The sequence below is a fragment of the Tenrec ecaudatus genome, chromosome 3, assembly GCF_050624435.1.
Source record: "Tenrec ecaudatus isolate mTenEca1 chromosome 3, mTenEca1.hap1, whole genome shotgun sequence".
NCBI classification, from domain to species: domain Eukaryota; kingdom Metazoa; phylum Chordata; class Mammalia; order Afrosoricida; family Tenrecidae; genus Tenrec; species Tenrec ecaudatus.
The window spans coordinates 163,707,115-163,712,865 of NC_134532.1; positions in this window are offsets into that span (position 1 = coordinate 163,707,115).

A 5,751-nucleotide genomic window follows, 5' to 3' on the forward strand; every position below is an offset into this window, starting at 1 on the left:
CTTTAAATCTTTAGGGAAGTAGACAACCTCACCTTTCCCCTGCAGAGCAAATGGTATATATATGAACTCCCGACCTTCTGGTCAGCAGCTCAGTGGGTAGCTCATTACACCATGAATGTGTTCCTTAAATAGCACATATTCCAATGATTCTAATGCCACAATACCAATACTATACTTCAGTAAGGTTTGCAGTATTTCTTAAATCATAAAACTTATAATCACAAAATCCTTTAACTGGTCATCATAAGCATTTGTTTGTAGCATGTAAAATATGAAAATACAATATTAATATAACAAAATAAAGCAATGTAAGTTACCTTAAACTGAGGACATATTGCTAACCAATGAATTTGGAAGAGCATTTTTGTTTGTTTTTATATGACATGATTACAGCATTTTACTCTGAAAATGATATTCATATTTCCAAAACTGTGCAAGGTAGTGAGTTTTCATATAAAATTCAAACAGATGCAACTACTCTTCATATGTGAGATGAATAGGAATTTCCAAGGGTTAATTTCAAATCAAAGAGTTAAAATACACCTCAGATTCAGTGCCACATAGTTATGCAAGACAAGGTTAGAATACGCAATATTCTTGCACCATCTAACCTGAGTAAAGGCTACTGTTGTGGGTGCCTTTTCATTCTATATTGCCTCATTCCATGGTCTCATATATATAGAGAGAAGGGGAGAGAGTGAAAATGATCAGACATTTGGGGCTGTTTTATCTTTTACAAATAGCTTCACCTGATTAACAAATATGTATTATATTTGATGTAAAAAGTATACACTTCAGCTACAGACATTGTGTTCATGGAATACTCCCTGTCTAACATTCTCTTAACTTAGAGAGTGAAGACATAAACATTAGATGCCTTAAATATCAATAATAGTAATACAGTACCTGTGTTGAAAGGAATATTAGAAATATTTTAAAGGGTGAGATAAGCAGTTCAAACTTATTAGGTATTTGTTTATATCCTTGTTCACTTAAATTTTTAGGTAGATATGTATATGCGTACATGCAAACATATACACATAGATGCATTCAAATAAATTAGTGACTAGAGGTAATTAGAGAAGGGAGGGAAGGTGGGGAAAAAGAAAGGACCAAGAGCCAAAAGGAGAGAAGAGAGGTAGACATACTCCAATTGTTACTGGGCATTTATCAAAATCTAAGTTGTTAGAATTCTTGAGGAATACATTTGAGCAAGGGACTTTGTTACTTCAAGCTACCATTCTTTGTAAGTATATCTATATTGTGCTTAAAGCCAATTGTAGTTAGGTAGATCCTGTATATCCAAGAAAAAACTTACCTATATTCTAGTCTAGGTAAAGGGAATTCTGTATATATATTGCTGTTATTTTTGTACCCTGCACCAGAGTATCTGATGTGGAGTTAGTCTGAAATGACATAACCATTCTAGTATAAAGGATTTTTTGCAAGTATAACTAAGTTGTCATTAAAAAATTAAGAATATTCAAATGACCCTGCCGATACTCACTCTTAGGAAGGGAATACAGAAGATATGGGTGCTATAGCAAAATATGGCAAAGAAATGAGATGGTTCCCAGTAATCAAATAAAATTGTGTCTTGGGTCTTAAAAGGCTTGTCTCCAAACAAGCTGCCATCTACTCAGTACGTCCACATGGAAGAAACGTGCCAACATCAGTCACCGAAGGAATGCAAATCATATATCCCAAAAGTGAAGGGGGAACTATTATTAGAGCCTACATTGTGAGACTCTGGTTTGCAGAAGGCTATGGAGGACAGAGGGAGCCCAAGATACATCTGTGGGATCGACATCGGAAATAAGCCTCTAGTGATCTCCCTCCGGCCAATAAAGAGGGGGAGGAAATTGGTTACTAAACAGATAACACTGATTTGAATAGTTAACAATTAACCATTTGAATGGTTAATAATGGTTAACCTTCCTCTGATGCACATTAGACCTGACCTGGTTCTCAACATTTTCTGTATTTTTGTTTTGTTCTGTTTTGTTCATATTATGATTTATCTCAGATTTGTTATATCATTGGGTATCACTCTCTTCAATTTTTGTTAAATGTTGTTTTGTTTTTCTGTATATGAAACCCAGGACTGAGGAACCTATAGGGACAGCAAGTACAATAAGGATTTATTTGGGGAGGGGCAGTGTTGGAGGAGGGAAGTGGTATAAAGGAGCTGATATTAAGGAGCCCAGGAAGGAAAAGAGTGCTTTGAAACTGTGGTAGCAATTGTGCGATACTGCTTGATGTGATTGAACTATGAAATGATAGGATACATGTATTGGGTCCCAATTAAAATAAATAAAATGGTTCCAAAGGGGTGAAAATGGCAAATTGTGTTGCATATTAGTGTTTACAATTATAAAAACACAAAATCTAAGCATATGATTAGTAAATTATTTTTGGTCATCTTTGATTTTACATTTATGTTTCAATACATGTTCTTTGCTTGTTTTAAACAGATGGAGGCCAGTAATGCCTTGTGCAATTAAATTATATTTTTGTCCTCTTTTGTATAAAATAATGTATACAATTCTTATCTACCACATTAGAACATTGACTCAAATTATGTATATAAATTAATGTTAATGATTACATGCATTTTACTCAGTCTTTTTCAATTCACAACTTGGACATATTTTGTATGCAGTTTGTAAACTGTAAGTTATATAAGCTTTGATTTCCTTTTTGCTTTCAAAGTATATGTTAGCGTTTCTTCAAGGTGCTGACTGACAATGTGAGGACAGAGTAAATTAACACCACACCCATGGAGGGGGTGATGGTGCCTTCTGCCTAAAGATAGTGCCAGCCTGCTTATGATTCATCTTAATTTATCGTGACATATTTATCTACCTAATTCACTGTGGCATGAAGGAGAATATTATATGGTTTATAGGACCTTGTCAATATGCAATATTCTTTACAGCTCATTAGCTCTATAAATAAAAACATAGGTTATGATGGAGGAAAAATGACTAACATCAAATTAAATATTTAAAAAATCAGTAACAGCAAACTGATTTCAAAAAGATGTTCTGTACAAATAATCACAGACAGAGACATCTTGATAACAATACCCCCCTGCCCTTGCATAGTGAACCCTTATATAACATTGTTAATACCTTATTACCAATTCATCACTTAATTCCATGATAGTAAGTACCTTTGAAAAATCACTATATAATAGGCAGTAACAAAAAGAGGATGGGCCATACTATGAAAATAGTTTAATTGCTAATATCACTTAAAGTAGAAGATTAAATCTTTTTTCTTTTACATTGAGGAAACTCATGTCATTTTTAGATGTGATAACAAGAAGAACTTAGAATTAAAACAATATAGGAAGTTTGATTGTTTTAAAAATAATGCAATAGTATGGGGAAATATGGACATGAGAGATAATGGAATTTCTTCCAAAAGTTTTTAAATCTCCTCACATAAATAACATTATTTACAAAATATAACAGACAACTTAAAAACCTAAAACTGAGACCTTCTTCCATACAGTGGTTTCTGACTCACAATGAACTTGTAGGGTTCTAAGGTTGTAAATCTCTACAAGAATGGCTGTCTCCACTCTCACAGGCAGACTGCCTACTTGGTGGGTGTGAACTCTTACTCTTTAGGTTAGTAGTTCAATACTTATCATAAAGTGTCATCAGTGCTCTCTTGATTTTTTTAAAATTAATTAGGGTCTCCTGCATGTTTTATTTAACTTCCTAATATTCCTAACTTAATATCCATGGTCTTCTGGGCTCTATTCAATGCAGGTGTCCCAGAGGTAAACATTTACTGTGTTCTGCTTTGTGTGTAGATTAATTGGATGTTCCCTCCTCAACCCAGTACGCAGTCTTAGGATACATTTTAGTAACACTTGAGAGAGTAGCATTATCTTCAAAATAGTCTCTCTGATCTCAAAATGGCAGGAATGTACGACACTAGTCTTTGGCAAAATGAAATAAGTACGCAACTGATGATTCAGTGATGCTATTTATTTTCTACTTTCTACCATTTCTAACTTTAATTTTTATATAGTAAAAAACATTTTCTGGAAAATCTAATAGAATCATTCACATTCTCTCAAAACAAATTTAACATAGGAAAATTGACATTTTGAGACGTTGAACTTGAGTAACAGATCTCCTATACTCAGCATAGTGTATAAAATACCTCAGCTCTGGGAATCTAAGGGACTGTTGGTATAATTATAGCTCCAATATTTTCAACTGGGCTACCGTATAATTTATTTAAATTCATGTATGTTGAACTTCTTCATCTGTAGTATGGCTATGAAAGCATGATCAATGTCAAAGGTTCTTCCAAAGAATAAATGTAAATATCTTCTGCTCACTATAAAGTTTGTGTTCACTAAATGGCATTCACTGGCATTACCCTGGTGTGGTAGAGGCTATGCTCATGATTGGCAGCTGGAAACCTCTAGCCACTCGGCAAGAGAAAGACAGGCTTTGTACTTTCATAAACCGTCATACTCTAGGAAAACCAAGTGGACGTTCTATCCTGTCTAAGAGTCAGCATCGGCTGAAGGGCAGTGGGCTTTATCATCAATTACGTCCTTTTTTTTCAAACATGGTGTTTTTATAGACAATTTATTTTTATTTTTTTTAGAGAGAGAAGGAAAAGGAGAAGTTTCCAAGCTTGGTATTTGCCGATTTAATTATCCTGTCTTTTTTACTAACTAATTTTGTACAGTCACAAAAAATGGAAATTATTTCAGAATTCATATTTTAAATATAAAGAAAAAATCTATCAATAAACTATGCAATGCAGTCTTCCCCATAGTTATGTGTCCACTCCATATGTCATATGCCAATTTGATATAAACAAAAAAAGGTAATGTCTTATTTTTCCTAGTTGTTGACTTCTCTTGTCATGACAATTCCAACTCATAATAACCCTGCCTTAGAGAGTCGAAGTGCCCTGCAGGGGTTGCAAGGCTAAACAGTTTGCGGGTCTCCTCTGCAAAGTTGCTGGATACATTCGAACAGCCAACCTTTGGATGAGCAGCAGAGCCCTGGACCATTTCCCACTAGGACTACTTGATTTTTACCTGAAAGCAAAATATTTCATGATGCTCAACATGGAATACTATTTCTCTTGAAATTATGAAGTAAATATGTCTATCATATTTTACTCTTTGCATTAAGTGATGTTATCAATTGGTTAATCTACTAATATATTTGTCAGCAAATTGAGAAGAATTGTTTATCTTCTTCTGGCCTCTATTTTGGACTCAGATTATCAAAATTAACATTGCTATGACATCCTTGAAATAGACATGGATACATTAGCTTTATCTTATTCCTGTCTAATTTGTGTGACTGATTTTGTACATAATCAAAAGTAGCTTAAAGTTCTACCCTTAAAGAAGTGTTTGTTAGACAAAAAAAAGAAGTGTTAAGACAAAATTGTTTCATCAAAATTAGTGGGTAGATTTGTGTGTGTGTGTTTCTAGTATGGTATTTGTAAATTAAATTTATTCTACCAGCCATTCAGGAAAAGGATGAGGCTGTCTATTCCTCTAAATATTAAAATCTAGGGAACCCAAAGGAGAAGTTCTACTTTGACTGGTAGGGTAACTATAATTCATAATCAACTCAAAGAGACAGAGATTGATTTTTGTCCAACCAATACAGGTGGATACATAAGACAATTTTATAATTGAAATGAGATACAAGTAGAAACTATCTAGTACATATTTTCTCTTTCTTGGGTGACATA